At 45.1% G+C, this 16,433-nt stretch overlaps 1 protein-coding gene across 1 annotated transcript in view; it reads left to right on the forward strand.

Annotated features, from left to right (window-relative positions):
• Positions 1-222: 222 nt before the first annotated feature.
• Gpr161 (G protein-coupled receptor 161) overlaps positions 223-16,433 on the forward strand; it is a 36,675-nt gene continuing 20,464 nt past the window's right edge. The window contains exon 1 of the mRNA XM_090339788.1: positions 223-311. The gene's annotated coding sequence lies outside the window, so the exon portion shown is untranslated. The remainder of the gene's footprint in view (positions 312-16,433) is intronic.

The raw sequence follows: 16,433 nt of genomic DNA on the forward strand, positions 1-16,433 counted from the left end.
GGGGGGCGGGCGGGCCGGGCCGGGCGCTGCGGGGCGCGGGGCGGCGGCCGGGGGCGCCGGGGCGGGCGGGCCGGCCGGCGCGGAGGTGGAGCGCGAGCGCGGCAAAGTTACTTCGCCCCGGCCCCGCCCGGCTCCGCGTGCTGGTGGCCGGCGGGCGGGCGGGCGGGACGGGACGGGACGGGAGGAGCGAAGCGGGGCTTGGCGGGGCTGAAACCCGAAACCTACAGTCCCGGAACGCGGCGGGGAGGAAGGAAGCGGCGGCGGGGAGGCGGCCGGGCCCGGCCCTGAGCTGCCGTGGCGGCGGCTCTTGGGTGAGCACCGGGCCCCGGGGATGGGGGACACAGGCCCGGGCGGGAAGGGTTGGCCTGGGATGGAGCCCGGCCCGAGGGCATTGTGCAGAGCAGAGACGGGGAGCAGCCGCGGCGCCCGCCGGCATCCCCTCGATCCACGCCTCCCTGCCCCCATGGCGCTTTCCTCCTCCCCGCGCCCCTCTTGCGGGCTGGAAGCTGCCTGCCTGTCCGGCTGCGCCGCGCCGGGCTTTGGAGAGCTGGAGCCCTTTGTGGGGAGATCTCGGGGGCGCGTCCCTCCCCTCAGCCTGGAGCTTCTCGGAAGCGCACCCCATGCTGCCGGAGACAGCCGCCCCTCTTTTCCCGGCGTCGCCCGAAGCCCCCAACCCCCAGCCCCGGGAAGGGAGAGCTCGGCGCGCCGCGTACCGGGTGAGGGCCGCGCCCCCCTGGAGCCAAGGGGCTCCACGCCCCGCTCGGAGATCAGGCTGTGGGGGCCACGACCCCCAGCTGGAACCTGTGAGGACCCGGTGGGAGCCCTCTTCTGGTGTGGGTCCAGGGCGCTGCCTCCCCCCCGCGCGGCCGGGAGGTGCGCCCGGGAGTCTCCGGGCCAGGCGGCGTGGGCATCTCTGCCCCTCGGGTCTGCAAGAAGGAATTCTTTTGGTTTTAGCGGGTCGAGGAGTTGTTGGTCAGGGCTCGGTCCCTGCGGCCAGCCCTGGGATCGAGGCTGCGGGTCGCTGGGGGTGATTTGCGCCTGGGAGTGGTTTGCTCACCCTCCACCCCGCAGCCCGGCCCGGCGCTGGCATCGCCGGAGAGCCCGGCTGGGAGGCTTTGCGTTTTCCATTCCGTTTGCAAAGTGATTTCGAGAGCAAGTCATTTGCTCCCCCTGCGTGTGAAGGAGGAAGGCGATGTGTGGTTTTGGAGGGAAAGGACCTCAGTTGCACCATCTGTCCAGTGGGGATACTGGTAATTTCAGGCGGACCTGCCCCAGGTGCCAGAGGCTGCAGGAGCACCTCATTCCTGTGCCTCCTCCCGCGCTGCGGCTCCTCTCCTGGGGAACTGGACCTCTGCGTGAACCCCGGGGAGCTACCGGCGCCACTGATAGGTGTGCTACACACACACACACACACACACACACACACACACACACACACACACACACACACATTCTCTGTAGGCTCTCCAGGAGAGGGGCCAGGGAGTCAGATCACACCAACTAGGCTTTAAAAGTTACTCTAACCTCTTCCTGATTGCCTTTTCTTGCCCTAGACCACACCCATCTTATTTTATACTTCTGAGATGCAAACCAACTCATATACTCTTCCTCCTCCTCCTCCTCTTCCTCCTCCTCCTCCCTTTCATCTTCCTCCTCCTCTCTTCCCTTCTCTTTCTCCTCCTCCTCCTTCTTCCCAGACAGATTGAACACAGGGCCTCTGGCCTACAAGGCAATCACTCTACAGAATTTAGCAGTGACATCTCCACTCTTTTTTGCTTTTATTCTGTTGTAGAGCTAGGGTCTCTGTAACTTTGCCTGAGCTGACTTGGAACTGTGGGTCCTTTTGCCTCTGCTGGGAGGGGACTTGGATTACAGGGCTGTTCCACTGTGCTCGACTTCACACACACCTTTCGAATTCATTCACAAGACAGCCCTGTGAAGTGCAGTTGTTATCACTCTTCAGTGGGTGAGGGGGAGTGAAGTACTCTGCTGGTTTAGGAAGCCGTCAAGATTGAGCTCAGGTCTTTTGACTTGGTAGTGCTTTCCTGCTGGTACACCACGCAGGGGTCCTATAACTCAAGACTTCTCCCTGTGAGATAGTGACAATGAAAATCTCAGAAAGAAGCCTGCTTGCCATTGCCATTTAGGAACTAACCACAAAGCCTTTGGTCTCCAAATCAAATCCCTTTGTGTTGCATCCTGTGCACTGAGAGTCCTCTGAGAGAGGAGATGGAGTATTTATTTCAGTGGTCAGAGAGGTGTGAACGCTGTTGGGGCTCATTGGAAGAAAGATGGGTTGAATTGGATTGGACCCAAGTGTCAGCCAGAGAAGGTACAGTTCTATGGTGTGCCCTTCACCACTAGGACCAGTCAGCAAGTCTGAGCTCAGGAGGCAGGTGGGCAAGAGGTTTAGGCTAAGCTGGGTACAGAGGGTATCCCTGTAGGTGCCACAGGCATATTACTACTTTGTGGCAAGCTTTGGTTTTTTTATTGAAAGGGGGGAAAAAAGCTCCATATTTTTAAAAAAATGGTACCTAATTCAAAATAATTTTTAAGCATGCAGGGTAGTCAGATGATGTTCAGCAGGCTGTTTGTGGCTTGCAGACTTGTTTTGCCAGTTAGGCTTTAGGAAACACTTTCTGAAATACAATAAAGTGCGAGTGGTAGGGGAAAAATAGTGTCTTGCTGTTTTTCTTCAAGAACAAAAAAACATCAGCAAAACTAGAGATAGCTAAGGACGGTGCCCGCTGTTGGGAGGGACAGTTGACTTTATGACTTCTTTATGACACTTCTTTATAACACTTCATTCATTTTATCAGCACTAATCTTACCTATGCTGCTGGTCCTACCCAAAGAGGGAATGCTTATAACTGCATTGCAATCGATCTCCATGGTCATTTTCCATTTCCAGCGCGGGAGAGGATGGCATTCGTGGCAGATATGTTCCTGGACTGCTGGGAACACGAAGGAATGACGTTTCAGTGTGTCAGGGGGAACATACATAGAGATACATTTGAAGTGCAATTTTGCCTTATGTTTGTTCTACAGGTCATAGGGGAACGGGAATTGTGTCGAGTGGAATTTAAAGTAGGATCACCTGCATCTCCACACTTGCCCATACAACTTGTGACCCTGTGTACGTGAAAAGCATGCCTGGAATATAGTAAACTTTTATGAATATGAGTTCTTATAGAAGATCTTCTTTCCCTCCTCCCCTCCCTCCTCCTCCTCCTCCTTTTCTTCCTCCTCCTGCTCCTTCTCCTCCTTTTTCTCCTCCTCCTCCATCTCTTCCTCCTCCTCCTCTCATTTCTTCCTCCTCCTCCCATTTCTTCCTCCTCCTCCTCTTCTTCCTGCTCTTCCTCCTCCTTCATCTATGCCATTCTCAGGGCCTGGGTGCAGATATTGAGCTGTTTTGCTCAAGGCTAGCCCTCTACCACTTGAACCACAGCTCCATTTATAATTTTTTGGTGATTAATTGGAAATGTGTTTCATGGACTTTTCTGCCCAGGCTGAAAACCATGATCTTCAGATCTCAGCTTCCCGAGTGTCTAGGATTACAGTGCCCAGCATTATAATAGAGGTTTTGGAGTGCCGAAATATTCAGAGAGGGGCTGGGAATTTGGCCTAGTGGTAGAGTGCTTGCCTAGCATGCACAAAGACGGGGGTTCGATTTCTGAGTACCACATACATAGAAAAAGCTGGAAGTAGTACAGTGGCTCAAATGGTAGAGTGTTAGCCTTAAGAAAGCCCAAGGACAGTGCTCAGGCCTTGAGTTGAAGCCCCAGGACTGGCAAAGAAAGAAAAAGAGAAAGGAAGAAAGAAAGAAAGAAAGAAAGAAAGAAAGAAAGAAAGAAAGAAAGAAAGATGCAGAGAAAGAAATTCAGGTTTCTTCTACTTCTCTCCTTCTCTCTGCCTCTGAGTTAACCACTGATAATGTTTTTCTTTTTGGTCTTTTTCACTGTTTAAGTATATGCCCTCTAAGTCTGGATTTATAAGTGAATATATAGTTTATTGACATTGTACCAGAAGACATAATAATGTTACAGACATCTCTATCTGTAGGGCCAGGCTAAAAATATTGAATGTACTTTAAAAAATATACAGACAAATTCATGTAATAGTGCTCTGTGATTTACTTTTTCCATATAACAATGTGACTGGAAAGACTTTAGCTTGGTAACAGATACTTCATTCTTTTTAACAGTTGCATGGTATACATTTCAGATGTTAGATGTTGATGGACTCTGAGTTTATCTTCAATTTCATTTATACCCATAAAATTTGTGGATTAAAAATTAGATCTGGAAGTAGAATGGATGGACCAAAGATAAAGCATATTCTAAGCAGTTATTTAAGCAAAGATTGTCTTTGTTTATTGAGGCCTGAGAAATTGTGCAGAAGGAGTTTTAGTTTTGTTTTTTATTTTGTTTTCTCGGTCCTGGGGCTTGAACCCTGGGGCCTGGTGCTGGCCTTGAGCTTCTTTTGCTCAAGGTTAGCACTCTCCTATTTGAGTCACAGTGTTACTTCAGCTTTTTCTAAATAGTTCTTTAGAAAGAAGAGTCTCATGGTCTTTCCTGTCCAGGCTGGCTTTGAACTGCAATCCTCACATTTCAGCCTCCTAAATAGTTAGGATTACAGGCTATGATTGCAGGCACCTGACAACTTTTATTTATATTTGCTTGTTTGAGGATAGGTATATTAAAAAAGTACAGCATTCCAAATTTGTAAAAGGTAACTGTCTACCTTTATACCCTAATGCTTTATTATCTTTTTGGAATACATTGATTTTTGCCAGTTTTTGTCTGTTCTTTCAGAGAGAATCCAGGCACCTATATGCAAAATAATATATACCTTTTACTGTTTCCATTTTAAAAATAACTATGATATACCCTCTTCTGCATATGATATTTAAACATTTTTAAATGCTTCTGAGAACATTCCGTATCGTTTATATACATTTTAAATGCTGATAGATTCTTCTATGTTTATCCTTAAAAAAATCAGTTTGCATTTTACTCTTTGCAGACTTTTCTGTTGCATTGGTTGTAATTTCAACAATTTATGAGGGTCTCTCTAAATTCTGGATTTCAATCCTTCTCATGTTAATAAGTGTGATGTTATTTGCCTTCAGTTCTTTTCTCAGCTTTGCCTGTCATACCTCCTTGCAGAAGTAGGTTCTTTTTTATGAACTAGATGACTGTCATTTTCTTTTCTGGCTTCAGGCTCTCTCTCTTTTTTTTGTGAGTCATGGGGCTTGAACTCAGCTTAAGCGCTGTCCCTGAGCTCTTCAGCTCAAGGCTATGGCCCTACCCTTAAGCCAAGCTCCACTTCCCATTTTCTAGAGGTTGATTGGAGACCAGGGTCTCAGGTCCTTTTGTGTTTGGACTGGCTTTGAACCTTGATCCTCAGATCTCAGCTTCCAGAGTAGCTAGGATTACAGGCGTGAATCATTGGTACCCTGCTCCTTTGATTTTTTTTTTTCTTTTGGTTAGTCATGGAGCTTGAACTCATGTCCCAAGCAATGTCTGTGAGCCTTTTTTGCTCAAGGGTAGCACTCTACCACTTTGAGCAATAGTGCCTTTCCAGTTTTCTGATGGTTAATTGGAGATAAGAGTCTCAGGGACTTTCGTGCCCAGGCTGGCTCTGAACCATGATCCTCAGATTCTTTGATTTTGAAGGGACATTTTTATTTAGTCTTCTGATTTATACTTCTCTGGGTGGGCAGAACAGGAGCAATGAGCAGTCACAGGGTTTAGACAGCAACAATGAGTCCTTGGAGAGGTGGGCATGGCTTGGCTTAGCAGAAGTGGAGGGCATCTGTCAATGAATAGATTCTACAGGTATAGGGAATCACATCGCATAATCAGGCCTGTGTAGGACGAGATCAATCTGGAAACAGTGAGGAAGACAGATTGGCACGGGGGCGAGATAGAAGATAAGAAGATGAGATAGAAATGTTTAGTAGAAATGCAGGAAAAGGGGGTGAGGCTCTGAATAGGGTAAGGGCAGTGAGGATAGAGATTTGAGTGAGACTATAGTGGTTATCTGCATAAAGAATGGAATAGACCAGCAGTTACTGCTCCCTATACACGACTTCATTCAGTCCTAGTGAGTCAATGTGGAAAGCCAAGGCTCAGACATATTTATTCTCCAAAGTATTCAGGGCCTTAGCCCAACAGGAATTATCTGACAAAAGCACTATAAGATGTCCTAGGTTTCTGTCATGAGAAATTGATTGGACAGTGATTTTTGGTTTTGGTCATGGGGTTTGAACTTGGGTGTAGGTGCTGTCCCTGAACTCTTTTTTTTTTCTTCCTTCTTTTTTTTTTTTTTTTTTTTTTGTGGGTCGTGGGGCTTGAACTCTGGGCCTGGGCACTGTCCCAGAGCTCCTCAGCTCAAGGCTACTGCCCTACCCTCTTGAGCCACAGGTCCACTTCCCGTTTTCTAGTGGTTAATTGGAGATAAGAGTCTCACATTCTTTAGTGCCTGGACTGGCTTTGAACCTTGATCCTCAGATCTCAGCTTCCTGAGTAGCTAGGATTACAGGCGTAAGCCATCTCTGAACTCTTTTTGCCCAAGGTTAGTGCTCTACTACTTTGAGCCACTGTGCCACTTCTGGTTTTCTGGTGGTTAACTGGAGATAAGAGTCTCACCCACTTTTCCTGTCCAGGCTGACTTCAAACCACAATCTTCAGATCTCAGCTTCCTGAGCTGCTAAGATTACAGACATGAGCCACCGGAGCCACGAAAAATAACATATCAGGGTAGTCTAAGCAGAGGTGATGAATTCCATCCCATCACACACATCACATCTGAGGAGCCTGAGTGTGACATATAGGAGAATGCGTCTACCAGATGTGCAGACATGACCCTGGGGCTTGGGAGATTATTGAGGCTTTAAGATGGAGAGTTGTGTGTGCACATTCACACAGGCCAGTACCAACCAGGTAGTGTGGACTGGGTGGATTTCCAGGGGCACTCAAGAAAAGCAAAGATGTTGTAGAGGCTGCAGTCAATTTCCTCTGTGGAGGAGGAACAAGGAATAAATTGTTCCGAGGTCATCTTGGGAGACAGTTAACGTAAGGTAGAAAGATTAGCAGGTAATCGAAAGCGGGGAGGAACTAAGGAAAGGGCAGGATGAAGGAATCCAAGGCAAGGGTGAGTCTCAGGAAAGAAATCAAAGCAGTCGATTGTGTTAGGTGCTCCAGAGGTTCAAAGAAGACCAGTTGTGTTTGGCCAGCATGTCACTGGTGGTTTTGCTCAAAGCACCGTCCCTTTTGAACCTGGCTAGTTCTAGCTTCTGTAGGGTTCCTACTCTTACTTGTCTTTGCATGCCCCATTGAAGCTCTAGGGCTGGGCGAAGCTCTAGGGCTGGGTGAGAAAGAACAGAGGTCTGGTGGTAGCAGATTGGAAATTTAGACTTTGCCCACAATTATATGTGGCTGTGAACAACACACTTCACCTCTTTGTGCTTCAGTTTCCCTATTTGTCAAATGATACCAGTAAAATGAATTACCTTAAAGTTCTCTTTTAATTATAAACTGTTGGCATATTTAAGGAGATCAATGCTTCCACCACTATTAACCACAGCCTGCCCGTAAGCCTTTATTTTTATTGGCTTATAGCACTAATGGACTAACTGGTGTTCCTGTCTCTGTGCATGCTTTCTGCAGTCTATCCTTCCTCCATTGGGGGAATGACCTTTTAAAGCCTAAGTCATGCGTCTCTCTGTAGTGGATTCTTATGGTATGTGAGATCAAATTCATAAGGCACAGTGACCTGTGTAATTTAGCCCCTTCATGATTCCATCTACCTTTCTGCCTTTCACTCATTCCTTCCCAGTTCTGTACATATTATTTAAATACGTAAGTTCATTTTGGTCTCTGGATCTCCTTTGGCCTAAAATTCCCTTGCATTGTTATCTGGTCTTTAAATGTCACTCGCTTCCTTGGAGAGCCTTCCTTAACGATCCACACTCAGCCCCACCTCCCCAGCCCTCCTTCCCTTAGCCTGCCTCTGGGTTGGAGGTGAATTGTTTCCTCCTGCTGGATTCTTGTGTTATTAGCTTCCCTGGTGTCATGGGACACCTTCAGAAGGATTAAACAGTTCCCATGGGGCTCCATGTGAGCTCCCTCTAGGGTCCCTCACATGGCCCAGTGCCATCTACCATGAGGTGATGCACTCAGGGATGCTCACTGGAGCCTGCTTCATGCTATTGGACTTGGTGCCTCCTGCGCTGTGAGCTACACAGACTTCTTTTCTTTATAAAGCACCCGGTCCCAGGCATTTCATTATAGCAACAGATAGCAAACATATGCACTCTGCTTTATTTTTCTTCATAGTGGAATTCTAGTTTTCTTTGTGGTGGAATTGTTTTATGCACTTTTATTCTTACTTCATTTTTCTTCATAGTGGAATTATTTTATGCATTTTATTATTGACAGCCTGTGTTCCCTCCTCCTAAATGTTGGCGGTGGCATATCTTGCTTGGTGTTATGCCCCAGTTGTTGAGTACTGCTGAGTAGCTCAGTGAGAAATGAAAAGGAGAAAGCTGATTGGAAGGTGAGACTCTAGGAATGTCCAAAGACCAGTGGCAGTGTGGCTGTTGTGAGGAAGGAGCCAGGGGACACTTTGTGTCATTCAGGCATCTGTCTGAGGTGTGGCCATTGGAGAAAATGTATTTAAAAATATATACACCCATCAGCATTTAACAATAACATTCTCAGTTTTAGTAATATGGACTTAATTAGTTTGCTTGGCTCTATGGGGGTAAAGAGTGAAAAAAATAATTAAGGGCAAAACTCCATTAGCAGAGTAATCATTGCTTATCTTGTGATAGAAGTAATCATCTCAGTCTTATTTTCAGCGTAGCGTCTGTTTTTGGTCTCTTTGTACGCACACAGGCACACACACACACACACACACACGCATGTGTGAGTGTGCATTTATGGAAGGAATTGTTTTATTATTTTGATCCATTTAGCAAGCACACATAATAAGAAGTACTGTTCCTACAGAAACGGGTCTTTCAGTCCCAGCACTTGGGACATTTGGGCAGGCTATGCCTTGTCTCAGGGAGGTTGTCCTGTGCCTTGCCGGTGTGTCACACATCCTTAGTCTTAGAAGTCAGTAGAGTCCCTTGACTGTTCAGGTGGAGGATGCCAGGCGCAGTGTTTCCTGAAAAAGGTGTAAAAATCACCCCTCCTTGGGGGAGTATTTGGGTTGGGCTGTTGTCTAGAGTCTTTTGCTTAGACTTTTCAGATGCTGCCCGGCCATTCTCATCCTCAGTCTTTGCTGACTCCTTTGAGGTTTCCCCCCGCTTAAAACCATGGAATTTGCTCTTGTGGAGAAGGGATTGTGAGCCAAAAGAAATGAGATATCAGTTCTCACAGTCAGGAATAGAGGTAAATTGAAATACCTCATTTCTTAGACAGGTGATCTCGAGTGCCTGTGGCTCTCACTTGGATATCTGTAGGGTTTCTGAAGCAGCTCGGCCCAGGCACGGGGCATTATTCTGCACTTACACTTGAGATCTTGAAACACTGAATCTCTAAGGGAGTCAGGAAAGTTTCCATTTTGCATTCCCTCATGATATATGCTTTCTTCTTCTTCTGTTTCTTCCTGTTAGTAGTCAAAGTTGATGGAGTCTTTCATGTTTTAACTTATTTAAACATTTTTGGGGGCTTATCTTGGGATAGCCATTTTATTAACTACTTTCATCTATGTTACCTCAGTTATCTCTCTTGGTAATCACTTGTAAAGTAGATTATTCAGTTTTCCTGATGGAGAAATTGAGACTCAGATCAGAGAGGTTAAGAGACAGAAGTTCACATGGTATTCAAACCTGGCCTCAGTGAAGATTCCAAGGTCCATGTTATTTGTTATCTGTATACGTTACATGTATGTTAGCTTTTCATTGCTGTTACAGAACAGCTGAGATTAGCAGCTTAATAGTGGAAAGATTGATTTTTTCCTCCCAGTCCCAGAAGTTTAGTCCATGGTACCTGGTTTCATTGTTTCTGGACCTGTGATGAGGCAGAACATTCTGGTGATAGTGGAGCAAAGCTGCTCATTTCTTGGTGCCCAGGAAGGAGGGTGGAAAGGGGGAGAGAGAGAGAGAGAGACACAGAGACAGAGACAGAGAGAGATTGGAGTCAAGGTGTATCCTTTGAATGCTCTCTTCCCAGTGACCCACTTCATCTAATTAGGCCCACTATGGTTTCCACCGCTTCCCAATAATCCACTGCATGATGAATCCATCAGTGGATCAATCCAAATCCTTTCTCTAAGACTCTATGTGTGAACATTGCATCAGGAACTAACCTAACTCTTGAGCCTTTGAGGGAGACATTTCAAGCTTAAACCATAACCAAGTGTGTGGGGAATAGAAAACATTTCATTTTCTCAGCATGCAACGTGCTGTTAGGAAACCAAAAGAGAAACCGAGGAAGCATCCCTAAGCCATCAGGAAGGAAAAATATCCTCACCTAAAATAAAAACATTACTGAAATGATCATTAAAATGTAAAAGGAAACCTATAGGTAGTCAGGGATGGTAAGGCTGAGGGGCTCATGGAGGGTAAACTGTTCCAGAAAAGCCCTTCTGAGCATGATCAAGCTTTCCTGGGCTCCTCCATGGCTCTGCAATTGGAGGAAGTAACCCACAAAAAGCTTCACAGCAAAGCTCTACTGAATGAATAACAATGTGAAAAAATGAACTTGAATTGTCTTAACCACAGAAGCATCTATAACATTATTTGTTTGGTTTGCAGGCAATGCTTGGTTAGGAAGGCCCCTTGTAGTAACTGCCACCCACAGTTTGGGAATGCCTGACTTAGAGGATCTGTGTGGTTTGGTAGTTTGGAGAGGAAATAAAAATAAAGAACGCACAATTGTCAAGAAATAGCAATGCTCTTTTGTTATTCAGACCCTGCATAGACACCTATATTCTGCAGGAAATCTCATGGTTTCCCACACTTGGGAACCATGCAGTCTACACCAAACTTTCTTGCCCACCATTTTGGTGATGAAAAAATCCAATGAGATTCAACAATCTTTCTGAAATTCAGCAGTTTTCCTCTTACTGCTTAAAAATGCATATTAAAGCTAGATGCCGAGTTCTGGACTGTTTCAAGGCGTTTTGCCTGTGTATCTGGAACATGTCACTGTTGTCGGAGAAAACCAGCCCTCCCCATCAAACATAGGAGGAAATGATTCCTGTGCTACAGAATGCATGATAGAGACCTTTGCATTGAAGCCCTTCTTTGGCAAGTTGCTAATTCTTAACTTCACACCTTACTGCTGAGCTTGGCAGGGAAAATGTAGGTGAGAATACTCTGTATAGAGCTAAAGATGGGAACAAATTGAGAGAAAAAAGCATTAAGAAGTGATAGGGCAGTTATTTCTTTTTTCTTATTTTTCCCCTTATGGTTAATCTTGTGGTTTCTGTATCTGACTTTGTTAGGTGGTGTATTGTATATACATTTATTTGAAATAGGGAAGGGAAGGAGGGAAACGATGATTGGAAGGGGGTGGGGGGAGAAATGGGGGGACAAAATATGAGAAGGGATAACAATGTTCAAGAAGTAATGCACCCACTACCTGATGAATGTAACTGAAACCCCTCTACACATTACCCCGACAATAAGATAAAATAAATAAATATGACCAAAAAAAGACGTGATAGGACCTGCAAGGCACAGTTGGAAGTAAAGGAAATAACACCACCTTCTCAGTCTGCTGGGCATCACTTTTCAGATCCTGGAATTGTGGCTCACTGTCATAACTCCTTCCTTGAAGGATTGTGAGCAAGCTAACATTGTTCTCTGAGGTCTCAAAGAGGAAGAAGTTGCCCTAGAAATTCATTGTGAAGGTATGTTCTAAGTCAGAATTTCACATAGTTTAAAAATTCAGTCATCTTGGGACCGGGAGTTTGGCCTAATGGTAGAGTGCTTGCCTAGCATGCATGAAGACCCGGGTTCAATTCCTCGGTACCACATACATAGAAAAAAAAAAGCCGGAAGTGGTGCTGAGGCTCAAGTGGTAAAGCTCTAGCATTGAGAAAGTCCAAGGACAGTGCTCAGACCCTGAGCTCAAGCCCAGGACTGGAAAAAAAAAAATTCAGTCATCTTGAGCCATTACATTTGTGTATTTTGTTGTAAGATATAGGGAACTATATAATAGATTTGCACAGATTTTGCTTACAGACTTAATATATAGAGTTTTACTATTTTAAATAGTAAAATTCCACGAACTTAGAAAACTCAGTTATCTAGGAAGAGGAATTTCTAGAAGGTTAGTTTGCCTTCAGTGCATTTATGGAAGGTTCTTTTGGGAGTCTGTACTTGAAGACTAAACTCAGCCTTGTGCTTGCTGGTCAAGTGATCTGCCACTGCAGCCATGACTCTACTCCACTTGCTTTTAGTTTAGTTATCAAATAGGTTTGTACAACTTTGCCTGATTTGGCCTGGAACAGAATAGCTGGGATTATGGGCATATACCACTCTGTTCACTCTCTTTAATTAAAGATTAGAATCTCTGATTCTATTTAGATCTATCATGGTAAATGGTGGTCACATTACAGGGTGAAGTCTTTTGCTTTGGGGCTAGAGGAGAATGTGATAATGGGAGGGAAAGTGATGGATTGATAAATGAAAACCCCATAGCAACAGTTCTTACCAGAAGTTTGACTGATAATCCTATATAACAGAGTTTGCATTTCTTAATCACTCACTGTTGACTTACCTATGTATCAAATTGGATTATGTTTTATACTGGTGAAGTGAATTCTACACCAAGGGCTTTACCAAGAAGGGTGACAAGCTGTGGCTGTATATACAGTGTCTATATTGGGTGATATGGACTCCTTTAAGCTTCCTACTTTGTCTGTGGCCAGAGGCCACATAGTCAGGAACCGATTTCTCACACTTGTAATCCTAGCTACTCAGGAGGCTAAGACCTAAGGAACCCAGTTCTAAGCCAGGCCAGGCAGGAAAGTCCATAAGACTCTGATTCTGGCAAAAAGCCAGAAGGAGGGCTGTGGCTCAAGTGGTAGAGTGCCAGCCTTGAGTGAAAAAGCTCAGTGCCTAGGCTCTGACTGAGTTCAAACCCCAGTACCAGCACATACAAAAGCATAAAGATTGTCTTACCTTACCTTCAAGCATTGGCTTTGAATTCTGTTAGGAGAAAGGAGAGAAAAAAGAGCAAAACTCAAACTAAATCTGTCTCTATTTTTCCTTTCTTTTCTTTTCTTTTCTTTCTTTCTTTCTTTCTTTCTTTCTTTCTTTTTTTTGGTCAGTCGTAGTGCTTGAACTAAGGGTCTGGGTGCTATCACTGAGCTTTTTCGTTCAAGGCTCCTCCTGCTCTACCACTTTGAGCCACAACGCCAGGCTGTCTGTCCCTATTTCTTAGGGCACTAGCTTCTTCCCATTTTATACACAGAATCTGATGGTCTGAAGGTACATTTGTTACCCCATATTAAGTCAAAGTTCTGTTGTAGGGGAAGAAGAGAACAGATACTGAATAGATACTGTCTGCTGCCCTCGGAAGGCAGGGAAGGCCCAGTATGCTGAGGCATCTACTGACCCATTGTTCATTCATACATTTATTGATTGATCAAATATAATGAAAACCTTCTACTCCAGACACTGTTCTAGGTATTGACCAGAAAACTTACAGATCACAATTTATTTACTCTCAAATCATCTCCTGTCTTATATAAGAGAAAAATGTTAACAAGATAAATAAGTAAGCATATGCAGACACACATATCCTAAGGAGAAAATGGCAACAAGGAAATAGAGCTATAAAGCATAAGAAAGGATATGAAATGTTATATAACATGCACAGGGAAGCCGTCACCAAAACCTTGATTTAAATTTAGACCTAAAAGATGTGAGAGCAACCAATAAAGATATATGGAGGTGAGGGTTGATAAGAACATTCTGGGCCCTGGGGATGGTAAGTGTAAAGTTCCTGTAATGATGTAATGATGGGCTTGATGTGTGTATGAAATAGAACATAGGCCATTGGCATTGGAGTAGAGGGAATAAAAGGTAGTTTTGTTGTGAGACAGGAACAGAAATGGAGCTTGCCAGACCATGAAGAGAGCTATAGTTGTAGATAAGAATTTTGGCTTATTCTGAATGACACAGGAACGCTTTCGGGGTTGTGGGTAAAACTGACTTGCTCTGACCTATGTTTTAACAGGCTTACCCTGCTTCTTGTGTTGCAGGTAGGCTAGTGGAAAGTGATTTTTATTTTTGGTGGGGGGAAGTGATTTTAATTATCCAGAGAACATAAAACATAATTTGGACCAGAATGATATAGAACAGGTGATGTAGAGTAAAACCTGATTGAATTTTAGATAAATTTCAAATGTAGAACTAGCAGGTTTTAATGACGGTCCAGATAAGGGATGTGAGACAATGTGAAGAATCAGGAGTGACTTCAGGATTTAGGGCCTGCGCCCCAGAAAGGAAGGAGGTGCTATGTCTGCCATGAAGAAGCACATGAAAGCAGCGTTACTTAGGATACATTCAGCCTGCAGTGCTTCTAACAGGAAATTGCGGATGTCGAGGAGTCCGAATGCTGTACAGTTTTCCCAGGTTTTCCTACGTAACAGTCACATGAGTAGGGAAAGCAATCCACATAAGTCAGCGAAAATCAACAAGTTTCAGAGAAGAATGTGAGACGAGGCCACTAAATATCCAGATTTATGCAGAGAAGCTGGTTGGTGTTCTATGGTGGTACTTGTGTCTTTGGAATTCAAGGCTTTTTTTTTTTTTAATTGTTGGCTTGGGAATCACCATGCAAATCAGTTTATAAAATGCAGTAGAGAGCTGGGTACTGGTAGCACACACTAAGGACCATGGTTCAAATCCTATGTGGGTAGAAAAGCCTGTGATTCTTTTTGTTCCCCCCCCTCCTTTTGGTCAGTCATGTGACTTGAACTCTGGGGCCTAGGCTTTGTCCCTGAGCTCTTCAGCTCAAAGCTACTGCACTACCACTTGAGCTACAGCACCACTTCCAGTTTTCTGGTGGTTTAATTGGAGATAAGAGTCTTACAGACTTTGATGCCCAGGCTGGCTATGAGCCATGATCCTCAGATCTTAGCCTCCTGAGTAGCTAGGATTACTAGGCATGAGCCTGGGATTCTCATCTCCAACTAATCACCAAAAAGTTAGAAGTGGTGCTGTGTGTCTCAAGTGCTAGCACATCAGCCTGGAGTACAAAAGCTAAGGGAGAGCACCCTGGCCTGAGTTCAAGCCCCAGTTCTTGCACCAAGGCACACAAAAACTCTCAATAGATACTTGTCTTTATACTCCAGGGTTTCCTTGTTTTGTAACCTAAAATGGATGCTGATTACCCATTTGAGTGAAAAGATTTGGCTTTGAACAACTTGAGGTTGTTGCAGTATACAAAAAGACTAAAGGCACTCCCCAAGGAGTTATGCCCATCATACTAAGTGGGGGTGGTAAGTGAGCCCTTGTGCAGCCTCCCTATGTACTGTTTGAGAGAGCTAGCACACACACTCTCTCTCCCTCTCTCTGTGATAATTCTTGATGGATTGATTAAAACCTCACTTGGGTTATGTCTAGCTGTTAGATCTCAGAGGAGCAGCAGGAGATGAAATTATTGAGCCAGGGAAGGGTATAGGAGTGTGGGATTTCTGAAACACCTTTGTGTCTAGCCACAGAGCTGCCCAGGAGAGTGGAAATGTGAGTCACACTGGAATTTGCTTCCATTCAATGGGCCCTGGCTTGTCAGGCCCTGGGTAAGCTGGCTGCCTGCCAGTAAGCCTGTATTGGCTGGGGCCTTCCAAATCTCCCCCTGTGTTCTTTAAAGACACAGCTCTGAGGGATTTGCTAGGGCTTGTGCCTTCCTACTCTAGGCCTCCTGGCAGAGATTGGGGTTTTGGATTTCTCTGGGTGGGCAGCTCCTTGGCTAGCATTTCTCCTCTGCCTCTTGGGAAGGGTTGGACCTGGAGACCTCAAGGATGCCGTCAGCTGCAGACTCCCTCATTCTGTATGTCCCTGGCCTACCAACAAGAAGAGTGAACTAGTACTTCCTGCCCCTGTTCCATCCTCTAGATCAGAAGTTTTGCATTCCATTTTTATTTCTTAGGAGTAACCTTTGTAGTACTAATGTGCACATTTGGTGTAACAAGGCAAGTTTCTAATTCATTCAACAAATAATTACTGAGTTACCTATCATGTTCCAGGCACTTGACTGGGTGCTAGAGACAGCCAAAAACAAAATCTGTATCCCGAGGACACAGTAACTTGGAACCCTTTTACTACAGTCACACCTTTAAGAATGTCTATTTTTGGCTGGGAGTTTGGCCTAGTGGTAGAGTGTGCTTGCCTAGCATGCATGAAGACCCAGATTTGATTCCTCAGTACCACATACATAGAAAAAAGCCAGAAGTGATGC

This window comes from Megascapheus bottae, chromosome 10 (genome assembly GCF_031878675.1).
Source record: "Megascapheus bottae isolate mThoBot1 chromosome 10, mThoBot2.hap1, whole genome shotgun sequence".
Classification (NCBI taxonomy): Eukaryota; Metazoa; Chordata; class Mammalia; order Rodentia; family Geomyidae; genus Megascapheus; species Megascapheus bottae.